Raw genomic sequence first — 16,383 nt, 5'->3', positions numbered from 1 at the left:
AACTATAGGCAAAAAAACATCCTGATTTGGGAGATCCACACCACAAAAAGGATCAAAAGAAAAAATGCCAAAAGTGCCTGTGCAATTAAAAAAAAAGACAAATCAGGGAAGTGGAAAATACAGTTTCATAATTGTTGACAGAACAAAGGTAGGTGGTAGTACTCTTCTAACGTTACTCACAAAATGAACTGATGAAAATTGCAAATATTTAATATCTGATGGCATGTAACCCAGCCTTGATGACCTAATGTAACCTGTGTAGAGTATACTTTTTGATTCAAAGCACTAGCTTTTGTAAGTGCTTCCGGTATTGGAAATATTGGAAGCCAATATATGAAGCTGTTTCTCATTGGTCTTTATGGTATATTGCAGCTCAAAGCGATATAAAGACTTCAGGGGATCAGCAGACACCAATACATCATGCTGCAAAGCACAATGCAACTAAAACTCTGCTGTATCTGTGCCAACATGGTGCTGATATTCAATCTAGAGATCAAAGATTTAGGACACCACTTTTCCTAGCTGTTGAATATGGTAAGGTTTGACTATTTATTTGAATAACATAACTAGTTAACCCTAACTAATCTGCATCATTTATTTAGTGAATTTTTTCATGAAATTCAAAAGGATACAAGTGTTCGGTCATTTAATCAGATTTCAATGCTTTAAATGTGATGTTAAACCATAGCCAAGTTTGCTTGTTCCAGAAGTTCAGGTGGACATTATGTTAGGAAATAGAGAGAGTTTAAGTAAGTTATATTTGTATTTGTGTGTGTTAGGAATAAGGTATACCTTTATGTTTAAGTTCAATTTATATATTTTTTCTGTTTGTGGGTTAAAAGGTGAAACCTGGGATCTAGTTTCATTTTTGAGTGGAGGCGGGAGGTCTAAAGCTCAGTTTATATACCTGCATTTCTAATGAGATTTTTACGACCGTTGAAGGAGAGTAAAACAAACACGAGTAGAAAAAACTGTGCTATTGCCTTATAACAGGGGCCCAGAGTGGGAGATCCCAACCATAAACACAGACAGAAAAAACTAAAACTGAAAGCAGTTTGAGTTCAGTTGGAACCAGCTGCCAGAGAGACTGGACAGCAAAGGGACAGATAGCAAGTCCCAACTGAAGTGGAAGCCAGGATTCCAGAGAGGCTGGATACTGGGAGAGGGAACTGCAGAGAGAGTAGATTTCCAAAAGAACCGAAAGGTCCCAAGAAGGCCTTCTAGTCAAAGGAAGAGCAGGAGTCGAGAAAAGGTCCTTTTTTGTGGAAGTGATAGTACGGAGCAGAGAGGAAGGCTCCAAGCTTCAAATCTAAAGGGAGAAAGCTGCAGGAATCAGATTTAAGGCGATATAGGCGTGCGAGAAGCCAGAAGGTCCAAGGAGACAGCTCAAGGTCTGTAACCCTTTATTATGGGTGTGTGAAGCAGTGCTGTTGTATTGGCACAGCTGAGTCAGTGAGAGAGAGTGCATGGAAGAAAGCTTGAACGCATATAGTGATCCAGGGGAGAGGAACATCGGAAGAAGAGTTTGAAACCCTGGAGGTGGATACTTGTGGAAGGCAGCTGAGAGAAAGTGTTGGTTTGGGAGAAGATTCCAAAGCATGTTCTTGGAGAGTGGAGATTGGAAACCCTCATGTGAAAGATGGAATTCAGTGAAACCAATTAGCTCACAGTGTGACAAATGTCTGTGGGAGTTGAGGAGAGATCCATAGCATCTGTTTGGGGTAGCATCTGTCACTTGGCTTCAGAGTATGGCGTGTCTGTACACAGGTCATCTATCGGTTTACATGGACTGTGTACTTACTATGAACATTAGAGTATAAGATAACTTTTGTAACTTGTGTTATCCTTACAAACCTGTATATATCTATGAAGGTTGTGATTGAAGGAGTATTATAATATAGTTCACCTTATTTTGTTTAATAAATGTTTTATCCTTTTGTTATAAGTTTATCAGCTGACTCCTGTGACTGTGTTCAGTAGCCACTCTCCACATCTCTAAATAAAAAATAAAAGTTAGGATCTATGAAGTCAGGTTCCACCTTGGGATTTGGCTTGTCCAGTAGTACCATCAGCTGAGATCATTACAATTAAAAATTCCATAATACTATTTAAAGTGGGTTCTTGTGTGCAAAATAGTTGCCATGTTTGCCCATATAACAAGAGTTTCAACATAATTCATGATATGTGAAAAATTTTGAGGTTTCTGGGAAAATGGATAGTATTTTTATTTTGGGGAGAGAATAACGATGCTAAAATGTTTACTATAAAAACTGTTTTCTCCCCTTAAAATGTGCATTTTTATGCAACAGTTTCCTTGTTTAGTGGCACGTAACTTCCTTGAAAACCTCAGAAGAAAAATTAGTGTGGTCACTGGAGTTTCTGGATTCAGCCTAATTAAAACAATGATGATGAGTTACTCATTACGAGCTTATCATGTTGGGTACAAAAAGTTGCATGCTACTGAAGGAATTAAAGATATGTAGCAAGTTAAAACGGCAGCATATCGAAAACCTGGATTTGTTTACAGCATCTCTGAAAGCTTTCTGGAGAATATACCTGTTACATCTGCAGGAAACATGAGACGAACCAGAACAAAAGCCAAAGATTGTGGATTTTGACGATATGAAATAAAAACAGAAACAAAAATAAAAACAGTTTTTGTGCTCTTAATTCTATGTAATTCTAAGGGACTAGGGCCATTCCGAGGTGGTTTGTTTTGACAATCAGTTTGCATGTTTTGCCATGCTGATATCCATCTAGGAAGTCTGCTAGACTAGGGTTAAGGGTTTATATCTGATTATCAAGCAGCAGGGGGAAGCACTGTAGTTAGAAAGCAATGTACACAAGCTATATCCTCTATTTAACTACCAGTCCACTGTCTGAAAAGGTGGTGGGGCGGTGCGGGTTAAATCAGCATCAAGCATCCTGACCCAATTCCTGACCCTTTAAATTTCAACGTACAGAAGTCGAATCATTGATGAGGATCCTGCAAAAAGCAGGTGGGGATTAATTAACATTCCAAAGTCACAGCATAAATTGCTACCGTGAATTAAATTGAACTGGAAGTGAGGGGAGACCTGAACCCAATCTTAATAGTAGGTCCTCCATATCCCTGGCCTTGGAAGATTCTTCAGTGATTACTTGCTCCCTCACAATTTCTCTGGAGCCTTGTTTATACTGGGACCTATGAGTTTTGTTTAAAGCTATGATTACAATGAATGTGTGTAGACATTGATCCTTTCCAGGTTTAGAAGTAGCTTTGATGAGGTAGCATGACTAGAAATTGTGCGTTGATAGATGTGGCAGGTTGGTGATGGGAAAATCATTCACAGTTTTCATGCAGTGGCCATGTATGGTTGTGAAGAGAATGTCTTTAGTATCAGAATGGCACCAATGTATCTTGCAACTACATTCTCCTCAGGCTGCAGCTTCTACTCCTTGGCAAAAGAAGGTAGGAGTATCTCTGCCTGAATGCTTAGGACTTTGTGCCAGTGGGTAGGTTCCATGCAATTTCACTGCAGCCTCAAACTTCCTGACCTCCTCCTGTTCTTCTCTTCTTCCATGAAGCTGAAGTAGAGGCAAGCCCATTTTTCTTTTGGTTGGGTGGGGCGATGGGCACTGGAGGAAGCAAGTGACTTGGACACTATGGATAGCATTGAGCTTGAAGGAAGGAGTGACAGACTTTAGATAGTTGGACCTGCATGCTTTCATAATGGAGATATGGAGCAGAAAGGACAGTTCGGGATTAAGAACTAATGACCGACTAAGAATGTGGTATACAACTTTCAAAGGAATGTGGCTATGGAGGTAAGTGCCAATTTCTTGAATCCCAGGGGCTCCTTTGTAGGGCAGGATAAAGTTTAATGATTTCATCAAGGCAGCCAATGTACACTGGCTGCTCCTTGACCATTTCTTGTAGTCTCTTTATATAGGGAGCACTTCATTCATTACTTCAGCGATGCCAGTGTTGGAAGTGGGACCTGACAGTGAAGAGCAGAGGTCCTACAGAAATCATGTAGAAAGAGATTAAGATATCACCACTCCCTTAAGCATGCCTCTTTTAAGATATCACTGAGGGAGCCGAGCAATTTGTGGATTTCAGTGGGAGGATACCAACTAGTTAGTCATCCTTTCCTTTGGTGTAGCTTTATCCTGTGCACCTTGGACTTCTCTTTCTTCTGCCTCTGCTCTGCTCCTATTTCGCAGAATCCTATTAGACCCGTGAAGGCGGGTTTGGTGGCGGAACTGGGAAGGAAATAGGAAAGATCCACGCCAGATGGGTGGTCTGATGACATGCTCCTGCATTTGGGCGATCTTGCCAGAGGTGGGGTCATATTGACAAAGGCTACCCACCTGACAGCAGTGGGTAGTCAAAAATGAGCAATTAGGAGGCTCATTACTGCATGGGGTGAACTTGCTGGGATCTCACTGGCATTGGAGCGGCCTCCTGCTGAGCGTCAAGCCCAGCAGCTCACTGGAGGTCACCTCCATGTGGCAGGCCAGGTGGTCATTGGGGCCATTGCCTCCATGCCCCGAAGATGGGTCTGTGGGCAGAAACAGCCCACCTGTTTCACCCACAGCCCAGATTACTCCACTGGAGGGGTTTCCCCTCTGCTCTGAGGGGCCTACCAGCTTTGTCACAGAATCACACAGTGCAGAAGAGGCCCTTCGGCCCATCGAGTCTGCACCGACACGTGAAAAACACCTGACCTACCTACCCAATTCCATTTACCAGCACTTGGCCCATAGCCTTGAATGTTATGACATGCCAAGTGCTCATCCAGGTACTTTTTAAAGGATGTGAGGCAACCCGCCTCCACCACCCTCCCAGGCAGCGCATTCCAGACCATCACCACCCTTTGGGTAAAAAGGTTTTTCCTCATATCCCCCCTTAACCTCCTGCCCCTCACCTTGAGCTTGTGTTCCCTTGTGACTGACCCTTCAACTAAGGGGAACAGCTGCTCCCTATCCACCCTGTCCATGCCCCTCATAATCTTGTACACCTCGATCAGGTCGCCCCTCAGTCTTCTCTGCTCCAATGAAAACAACCCAAGTCTATCCAACCTCTCTTCATAACTTAAATGTTTCATCCCAGGCAACATCCTGGTGAATCTCCTCTGCAACCCCTCCAGTGCAATCACATCCATCCTATAATGTGGCGACCAGAACTGCACACAGTACTCCAGCTGTGGCCTCACCAAGGTTCTATACAACTTCAACATGAACTCCCTACTTTTGTAATCTATGCCTCGATTGATAAAGGCAAGTGTCCCATGTGCCTTTTTCACCACCCCACTAACATGCCCCTCCGCCTTCAGAGATCTATGGACACACACGCCAAGGTCTCTTTGTTCCTCAGAACTTCCTAGTGTCATGCCATTCATTGAATACTTCCTTGTCAGATTACTCCTTCATTGTCCCTCATTATTTTTAAATTTGATGCATTCTTCCGAGGATTCTTCCGTTTTTCTATTCTTTCATGGGATGTGAATATCGCTGGCAAGGCCCGCATTTAATCCTCATCCCTAATTGCCCTTGGCAAGGTGGTGGTGAACTGCTTTCTTGAACTACTGTAGTCTATCTGGTGTAGATACATCTACAGTGCTGTTGGGAAGGGAGTTCCTGGATTTTGACGCAGTTGCACTGAAGGGACAGTGATATATTTCGAAGTCAGGATGGTGTACGACTTGGAGGGAACTTGCAGGTGGTGGTGTTCCCATTTGTCTGCTGCCTTGTGCTTCTAGGTGGTAGAAGTCACGGGTTTGGAAGGTGCTGTGATGCATCTTGTAGATGGTACACATGCGTGATGGTGGAGGGAGTGAATATTTAAGTTGGTGGATGGGGTGCCAGTCAAGTGGCTGCTTTGTCCTGGATGCTTTTGAGCTTCTCGAGTTGGAGCTACACTCATCTGGGCAAGTGGGGAGTATTTCAGCATACTCCTGACTTGTACCTTGTGGACAGTCTTTGGGGAGTCAGGAGGTGAGTTCCTCACTGCAGAATTCTCAGTCTTTAACCTCTTGTAGCCATAATATGGCAGGTCCAGTTCAGTTATTGGTCAATAGTAACTGCCAGGATATTGATTGTGGGGGATTCAGCAATGTCATTAAATGTAAGGGGAGATGGTTAGATTTCTCTTTGTTGGAGATGGTCATTGTCTGGCACTTGTGTGGCCGGAATGTTACTTGCCATTTATCAGCACAAGCGTTAATGTTGTCCAGGTCTTGCTGGACATGGACATATAGTTCCTCAGGTTCCTCAGTATCTAAGAAGTCAGGAATGATATTGAATACTGTGCAATCATCAGCGAACAGCCCCACTTCTGATCTTATGATAGAAGGAAGATCATTGATGTAGCAGCTGAAGATGGTTGGGCCCAGGACACTACCTTGAGGAATTCCTGCAGTCATGTCCTTGGGCTGAGATGATTGGCTTCCAACAACCATAGCCATGTTCCTTTGTGGTAGGTATGACTCCAACCATTGGAGAGTTATCCCCCGATTCCCATTGACTCAAATTTTGCTTGGGCTCCTTGATGACACACTTGGTCAAACTCTGCCTTGATGGAAAGGGTACTTTCTCCTCACCTCCTGAGTTTCAGCTGTTTTGTCCATGTTTGGACCAAGGCTATAATGAGTGGAGCCGGAGCCGAGTGGTTGTGGCAGAACCCAAACTGTTCATCAGTGACCTCAGTTTATTGATGTGTAAATGCTGCTTAATAGCACAGCACCTTCTGTCACTTTGCTGATGATCTAGACTAGACTGATGGGGTGGTAATTGGCTGGATTGGATTTGTTCTACTCTTTGTGGACAGGACATAGCTGGGCAATTTTCCACATTGTCAGATAGATGCCAATGTTGTAGTGATACTGGAACAGTTTGACCAGGGGTGTGGCCACTTCCGGAACACAAGCTTTTGGTACTTTAGGCAGGATGCTGTCATTGCCCATAGCTTTTGCTGCATCCAGTGCCTTCAGCACTGCTGCTTCTTGATTTCACATGGAGTAAATCGAATTGACTGAAGACTGATGTCGGGGCCTCCAGAGAAGGCCAAGATGGATAATCCACTCAGCACTTTTGACAGAGGGTGGTTGCAAATGTTTCAGCCTTGTCTTTTGCTCTGTGCTGGGCTCATCCATCACTGAGGATGGGGTTGTTTGTGGAGCCGCCGCCTCCTCCCATTAGTTGCTTAATTGTCCTCCGCCATTCACGAGTGGATGTGACAGAACTGCAACTTTGATCTGATTCGTTGGTTGTGGAGTTGCTTAACTCTGTTTATTACATGCTGCTTCTGCTGCTAGGCATGCAAGTAGTCCTGTGTTGTATCTTCACCAGGTTGGCACCTCATTTTTAGGTTTGCCTGGTGATGCTCCTGGCATGCTCTCCTGTACTTTTCATTGAACAGAGTTGATCCCCTGGTTTGAGTGGAATGGTAGTGTGAGGGATGTGCTGGGCCATAAGGTTACAGATTGTGGTTGAAAACAATTCTGCTGCTGTTGATGGCCCACAAGCACCTCATGGATGCCCAGTTTTGAGCTGCTAGATCTGTTCAAAATCTATCATGTTTAGCAAGGTGGTAGTGCCACACTCCACACGATGGATGGTATCCTCAGTGTGAAGATGGGACTTCATTTCTACCAGGTCACTCCTGCCACTACTATTATGGACAGATAAATCTGCGACAAATAGATTGGTGAGGGTGACAAAAAGTTGGTTTATCCCTCTTATTGGCTCCCTCACCACCTGGCAAAGGCCCAGTCTGGGAACCATCTCCTTCAGGATTCAGTCAGCTTGGTCAGTAGTGGTGCTACTTGAGCCACTCCTGGCGATGGCCATTGAAGTCCCCAGGCAGAATACATTCTGTGCCCATGCCACCCTCAGTGCTTCTTCCTAGTGGTGTTCAAAATGGAGGGGTACTGATTCAGCTGAGAGAGGTGGGCTAGGTGACAATCAGCAAGAGGTTTCCTTGCCCAGGCTTAACCTGGTGCTGTGATACTTCATGGGGTTCGGAGTCAATGTTCAGGACTCCCAGGGCCACTTTCTCCCAATTACATACTACTGTGCTTTTGCCTCTCTGGGTTTGTCCTGTCGGTGAGGTGTTGGAGGTTTCTGGGACATTGGCTGTAAGGCATGCTTCGGTGAGTATAACTATGTCAGGCTGTTACTTGACTAGTCTGTGGGATAGCTCTCCGAGCTTTGGCAAAAGCCCCCAGATGTTAGTAACGAGGACTTTGCAGGGCAACTGGCACATTGTTGTTTCTGGTGCCTGGGTCGATAATGGGTAGTCTGTCGGGTTTTATTCCTTTAGCTGTCCCTGCTGCCTGAGCAGGAACCACTTCTCCCACTGGGGCTGCTGGCCTTCCAAAGCTGCAGGCCTCTGATTGGGCCTGGAGCCTCAGGACCCCCACCCATGCCATTTTAATTGGATGGGGTTCCCAAAGGTCAGGAAGATTGTGTAGACAGGTGGAACTCACAGACCACTTGGCTCGGTACCCACATGGTCCCTGATGGAAAAATATTTTCAAAGGCTGTAAGATTCTGCCCATTATATGCACATTCGTGCGAATGACCATATTGAAGCCCATGGGAAGGACTTTGTGACAAATGGATGAAAAGCAAAAGATTTCTCTCCTTGGTATTGCTGAAAAGCAGCTTGCAGAATCATTTTATTTTGTTACATATCTGAGAAAAGATTTCTCTGATTGTTGCAGTCAAAGCTGATGTATCAGGCTAAGTTTTGACATTGAGTTGACTTACTTAACCATTTCCTGGCTCGACAAGTCATAAAGGTAATATGCTCCTGTTTTTGAAGGATAAATGGTGTCATTTCTGGGTCAAAAGCTTTTGCTGTCATAGTCATGTTATTTACATGAAACACTTTTGGGGCAGGCATGTCTTCTGCCATCAGCTAATTCTATGTATTTTAGCAAGTATTTATTTGATTGTTTATGGGATGAGGGTGTTGCTGGCAAGACCAGCATTTATGGCCAATTCCTAATTCCCTTGAAATGGTGAACAGTCTTCTCGAGCACCCCCCCCCCCCCCCCCCCCCACCTCCAGTCTGTGTGGTGTAGGTATTCTGTGCTGGTAGATATGGAACAAGTGTGATTTTGGTGTATTTCGCTTACATCCCAAATTCTGATCTCCAAGTGAGATATATATCATTTTTGTACCAAGAAAAGTCTTGTGATTTTGGGCCCATTGTGTATATAACATAATTAAGTTAATTAAGATATTTGGGGAAAAGAATAAAAACATTATTTCCATCTTAAATAACTTGTGCAAAGTGATAAATAAGTTGTATTAAAAAATGTGAAATTAGTATTCATTATCTATAAGTTGTTTAATATTTTTACACTGTTAGTCATGTAATTTGTTGCTTTAGTAAATTTTCCATATTACAATGATGGGCAAGTTGCTGCAATGTTTAGGCTTCCATTGGACTTTGGTAAAGATTGATACCATTTTTTAACGTGTCAAACTACTCATAAGCAATGCTATGGTAGCTATATTATCAGTTAACTTAATTCCTCAATTTCTGCAGGGAAAGAAACTGATATTGTATAAAGAGGCAAGTTGGCCTTGTACTTGGTCTTCTATTTAATTTTGTATGTAGAATCTGGACTGGTAGGTATGGAGGGAAATGAAATACAAAAGTTCTGGGACTACTTTAAATTGGCTTATCAAACATTTTAAGATGGTAATCATTATTTCATGACTACAATTCCATTTTTATCAGGTCACAAGGAGGCAGCTAAAATACTTTTGGATTATGGTGCTGACATTAGATCATTGGACATTTCAGGTCAATCCATTCTTTCGCTCATGATGATCAACATGCCTACTCTGGTGAGTATGCAATGTACTACTGACTTTAACAACTTGTATTTATGTAGTGCTTTTCACAACTTTTGGACCTCAAAGTGTTTCACTGCCAATGGAGTATTTTTCAAGTGTAGTGACTGTTGAATGAACATAGGAACAGGAATAGGTTATTTACCCCCTTGAGTCTGTTTTGCTATTCAATGAGATCATGGCTGTTCTGCAGCCTATCTCTCTATACCCAATTTTGCCCAATATCCCTTAATATCTTTGGCTAACAATAACCTGTTGACCTCATTTTTAAAATTAACAATGGTCTAACATAATTATCATTTGCGGAAGCGGTTTTCAAACTTATACAATGCTTTGCAGCTGAGGTGTTTCCTAATTTCATTCTTGAAAGGTCTGGCTCTAATTTTTAAACCATGCCCCCGAGCCCTAGTCTTTCCAACTAGTGGAAATAGATTTTCACAACCTGCCCTATCTGTTCCCTTTAATTTATTTTTTACTTGTTCACAGGATGTGAATATCATTGGCAAGGCCAGCACTTGTTGCCAATTCCTAATTTCCCTTGGGAAGGTGAGGTTGAATCAACTTCTTGAACTGCTGCAGTCCATCTGATGTAGGTACACTCATGGTGTTGTTAGGGAGGAAGTTTCAGGATTTTGACCCAGTGACAGTGAAGGAATATATAGTGATATATTTCCAAGTCAGGATGACTTATGACTTGGAGGGGAATCTGCAGGCTGCGGTGTTGCAGTGCGCCTGCTGCCCTTATTCTTCTAAGTGGTAGAAGTTGTGAATTTGGAAGATGCTGTTGAAAGGGGCCTTCGTGAGTTGCTGCAGTGTATCCTGTATATGGTACACACTGCTGCTGGCACTCTGTGCCAGTGGTGGAAGGAATGAATGTTTAAGGCAGTGGTTAGGCTGTTCTTTCCAGAACGGTGTTGAGCTTCTTGAGTATTGCTGGAGCTGTACTCATCCAGGTTGACTTGGTCTTTGTAGATAGTGGACAGGTTTTGGGGATTCAGGAGGTGAGTTACTTGCCACAAAATTCCCAGCCACAGTAGTTATATGGCTGGTCCATTAAGTTTCTGGTCAATGATAACCCCCCAGGATGTTGTTTTGTAATTGTACACTTGCAATACCTGCTTACATTACCGCCTACCTTTCTGTCATCTTTGTGTAATGTAGGGAAATGTGGCAGCCAATTTGGCCATAGCAAGGTCCCACAAACAACAATGACATGAATGATCAAATTTTTTTCTTTGCATTGTTTGTTGGCACTTTTTCTGCTCTTCTTCAGGTAGGGTTGTGGGATGTCGACCTGACATCTGTCATACCCCGTCCTTTTCTGTTTCATCTTATTCTTTATCTCTTTTGTCATCCAGGGAGCTCTGGCTTTGGTTGACTTACCATTCCCACTTGTGGCAATGTACCTAAACAATTTCCTCTTAAAAGGCAGTCCGTTGTTCAATTACAGTTTTGCCTTCCAATCTTTGATTCCAGTTTACCCAGGTTCAGATCTGTTCTCAACCCCACTGAAACTGGTCCTCTTCCAGTTAAGTATTTTTACTCTAGATTGCTCCTTATCCTTTTCATAGCTAATTTAAACCTCATGATACTATGATCAATGCTCTCTAATTGTTCTCCTCCTGATAATTGATCCACTCAACCCACCTCATTCCTTGGAACCAAATCCAGCAATGCTTCTTTCTCGTTAGGCCGGAAACATACTGATCAAGGGAGTTTTCCTGAACATACTTCCAAAACTCTTCCTCCTCTCTGCTGTTTACATTATTATGATCCCAACATATATTAGGATAATTGAAGTCCTCCCATTATCGCTATAGTTCTTGCATCTCTATGCAATGTCCCTGCAAATTTGCCCGTCCATGTACATCCCATTAGTTGGTAGCCTGTAGAACGTAGCCAGTAGTGTAATTAAATAAATCTTTTTTAAAAATTGCATCAAAAACAGTGCCCATGAAACTACTGGATTATCATTAAAAAATCAATTAAGGATGGAAAACTGCTGTCCTTATCTACTGCGGTCCAATGTGACTCTAGACCACAGCACAGTTAACACTTAACTGTCCTCTGAAATAACCTAGCAAGCTCACCTATATCTCGAGAGCATTTAGGAATGTCAACGGCGCCCACATCCTGTGAATAAACAAAATAAAAGGTGCCTTATCACCTTGTTAGTTATGTAGTGTCCACTATCATATGTGACTGGAGGTGATAGGGCTACAGAACTTTGCTCTGATCCATTGATTTCCTGTATGAAATGGTAAAGGATAGCTGCCTTGGAAGGGATAAGAAGGCACATAATGCGGAATTTTCCGGCCCCTCCTGCTGGCGGGATTTTCTGATGCCACCGAAGTTAATGGACTTTTCAATGGCTTGCGACATTTTCCGGCCCCGCCCGTGCCGGGATGAGGCTGTAAAATTCCGTCCATAACCATACAAAATTTTCACCGTAAGGAACATAAAACTTGCCTTTTCAAAATATTTCTACAAACTCACATGGAATCAAATGTATGTTGTATCCTGTACATTTCACCACAGGCTGAGAAAGGCTTGGATCAACTTTACGTACACAAGCCTGACACCCGGCAATCACAGTATCACCTCAGATCCTTGGAGCCAATTTACAACAATAGTAAGTAGCAATTTGAGAAAGTTCATATCTGTGTTATTTTGCTGGCGAAGATGTGCAATGGTTAGAATGTATCTTGACAAGTAAAGTCAAAGAGGGATCTGGAATTTGAAAAATAATAATGTAGTTGTGTTTGGATCATGTAAGCCACTGCAGAAGCAGTTGCTCACATGAAATTCAGATTTTAGCCATGTTTTCCATAAACTAGATGCTTCAGCACAATGAAGGAGAGAAAATGAGGTGACCCATGTTAGCCTGCTCTCAAAAAAAACTTCATTGGACTGACTGATGTTGACTGGAACTTGTGAATGGTTCTGTTTCTCTTCATTAGGGCAAGCTGGATCTCATAGGGCAAAAAGATGAAACAAGTTGCACTGTTATGACCCACCTCCAGATGAGGTTCCCCAAAGTTGTTTATCCAGGCGAGACCCCTCAATTTGTCACCATCTGGCTGGGGCACCCCAAAATTGTTATGCCCCAGGTGCGGAGGGATGAACTGGCTCCTTGTCTTTATCGATCACCCCCCCCACCCCCATCCCCACTTTTGGGCGCAACAAGATTTAATCTATAAAAGGATCCCTTTCGCGGATACCTTTTTCCCAGACCCAATTGTTCTGGTTTTGAAGGAGCCAATTTGATCAGACTTTCTTAAGTTAAAGGTAAGAGTAAGTTTATTAACTACTAAAGGCAAGAAAGGATAAAACACATACATATATGTGGTAAAAGTAAGAATTTGGCTTGAAATATATTTATAATATATATATATATATGTAAATATATATATTTATATGTGTGTGTGTATATAAAGGTATATGGAGCAGTCCTTGACTTGTGGGGAGTGGGTGGTTGAGCGTTGTGGCCGTTGCGATTCGAGATTCCAGTAGAGTTGACTCCGGTAGACAATTAGTCAGTTTTGAGGTTCCAGTAGTGTTACCGGGCATTGTTAACAGGATTTCTTGATGAGATGATGCTCATCTCCCATTATGTCCCATTGTCTCTCCCGGAGGGAGCAATTAATTTCCGGATTTTTTTTGAAGTACCTTGTCTGACAACATGGTGGTGTTCCAATACCTCTTAGGGAGTCATCCTGCAGCATTCTGGCCAGTGTTTTGTATGCATTTTTTAAAAACTCAGGCCTTATTTTTAAAGCCCAGTATTTCCAGACGCAGTTAGGTGTTCTTTCTCCTTCATTATCATGACACTACTGTGGAACTAATTTTCTGAGTTCTCCTCACAGGTAAGGGAGCCTTACTTGCTGGCTGTGTTTATTGGGAAATCATGGTGAAAATTTTCAATCCACTAATTTTAATGAAAGGACAACTGTGGATATCGGCCACACAATCTTTTTGTTTGCGCAGCTGCTAGCTGAGGGTTGATAGTACAGGCTTGAAAAATCTCTAAAGCTCTTATTTGACTTTTGAAATTAAGTAATGTATTGGAGCAGATTGTGGGCTGTAAATGTGAGCAATTGAGGCATCATGGAGCAGAGATTTCGGTGGAGTTTAGTTAAGATGGATATCTACCCAAAATTCCCAATCTGCCTAAGACACGTCGCCAACAGTGAACATGATCAGATGCGGACTTCCTACCAGAAATTGGAAGGAACTTAACTTTAACATGGCAATGAAGTGAAACAACACTTCCCTCTAAGCTGTAAGGTTTCACAGAAATCTGAAAATTCCCACACAGGCTGCTCACAAGTTGGTCCCTTGAAGTTGTTGTAGCCACGCAAATGCATTTAAAGGGGCTGCAGCAGTGCAACTTGTAGACGGTACACATTGCTGCCACTGTTTGTCGGTGGTGGAGGGAGTGAATGTTTGTAGAAGGGGTGCCAATTAACGGGCTGCTTTGTCCTGGATGGTGTCAAGTTTCTTGAATGTTGTTGGAGCTGCACTCATCTAGGCAAGCGGAGAGTATTCCATCACACTCCTGACTTGTGTCTTGTACATGGTGGACAGGCTTTGGGGAGTCAGGAGGTAAGTTACTCACTGCAGGATTCCTAGCCTTTGATCTGCTCTTGTGGCTACGGTATTTATATGGCTAGTCCAGTTCAGTTTCTGGTCAGTGGTAACCCCAGGATGTTGATAGTGGGGGAATTCAGCAATGGAATGCCATTGAATGTCAAGGGGCGATGGTTAGATTCTCTCTCGTTGGAGATGGTCATTGCCTGACACTTGTGTGGCAGAATGTCACTTGCCACTTGTCAGCCCAAGCCTGGATATTGTCCAGGTCTTGCTTCATTTGGTCATGGACTGCTTCAGTATCTGAGGAGTTGCGAATGGTGCTGAAAATTGTGCAATCATCAGCGAACATTCCCACTCCTGACTTTATGATGGAAGGAAGGTGATTGATGAAGCAGCTGAAGATGGCTGGGCCCAAGACACTACAGGCTTGAAAAATCTCTAAAGCTCTTATTTGACTTTTGAAATTAAGTCTGAGGAACTCCTGCAGTGATGCCCTGGAACTGAGATGATTGACCTCCAACAACCACAATCATCTTCCTTTGTGCTAGGTATGACTCCAACCAGTGGAGAGTTTTCCCCCTGATTCCCATTGACTCCAGTTTTGCTAGGGCTCCTTGATGCCACACTCGGTCAAACACTGCCTTGACCTCAAGGGCAGTCTCTCTCACCTCGCCTCTGGAGTTCAGCTCTTTTGTCTATGTTTGGACAACCAGCACAGTCAAAGTCAGTTGACAGAATCAGGCGGCAACTAATTTCCAGTTGGATTTCCCAGCTGTTCTGGTTGCTCCCAGTGCATACTCATTCGAGGCTGATTTGATACAGTTGAAGTCTTCAATCAGTTTTTCCTTCTGGGCTCTCGTGTAAGCTCTTATTCAAGTTTCACACATGACATTTTGGTCTAGAAATTAGTTTGCACTAGCCTTAAGCCTCATAATTATCGAACTTACGAGCTGCAAACATCTCGTGAGCAGTCATACATGAAATTCGCATGACTGTGTTCAAAGCAAATTCGTCAAAGATGGTATATTAATTTTTTTCTCTTCTGAACAGCATTAAAAGCACATTACTCAAGGAGACCTGTAAGTAACATTCAACGACATAATACTGTGAATTATTTTTGTAATATTTTAACTGTCTATTACCCCAGTGCAAACAGATGCATTGCATCTATAAGTGTATTTAGCTGATCAATGAGACACTCATTTAACTCTGATGTGTATATCTTCAAAACCGTTTGGTCAGAAACATCAGATTTTGTATTATGTTTCTATTACAGAACAACTTCAAGTAATGTGCTGTAGTTTCTAATGGTATGGAAACTATTCATAGGGACATTGCAACAGGAGTAGGCCATTTAGCCCCTTAAGCCTGTTCCGCTGTTTAACAAATGATGGCTTATCTGCAACCTACCTTCATGTACCCACTTTTGTCCCACACCACTTAATACTGTTGGCTAACAATCTATCAATCTCAGTTTTAAAAGTAGCGATTGATTTAGCATCGGGGAAGAGAGTTTCAAACTACTACAGCCCTTTGTGTGTAGAAATGTTTTTAATTTCACTCCTGAAAGGTCTGGCACTAATTTATAGGCTACATTTGACCCAGCCCTAGATTCCTCAACTCTCTGAGATTTATATTGTGGGGTAGATTCCACAGCAGTAACCGCAACAAGCTACTGCATATATACACTTAGTTGGAATCGATAATCAATTATTTTATTTTCTGGTTCAATGATTGGGTAAAGTTTTTACAAGTGGAACAGACAGTTTCAAAACTACTGCTTTTTTTCATTTCACACCATCCTAGGAGTATTGCTTAGCTTGATATGTTCTGGGGAAAACATTACTCACTATTTTAAGAGCGGATTTATTGTTTTTAAATTAATAAACAGAAAACCATAGATGGTGCTTACCCAGATTCCCAGCCTCGCAATGGCTA

This window comes from Cetorhinus maximus, chromosome 5 (assembly GCF_964194155.1).
Source record: "Cetorhinus maximus chromosome 5, sCetMax3.hap1.1, whole genome shotgun sequence".
In the NCBI taxonomy this organism is placed as follows: Eukaryota; Metazoa; Chordata; class Chondrichthyes; order Lamniformes; family Cetorhinidae; genus Cetorhinus; species Cetorhinus maximus.
This window is presented reverse-complemented; position numbering follows the sequence as displayed.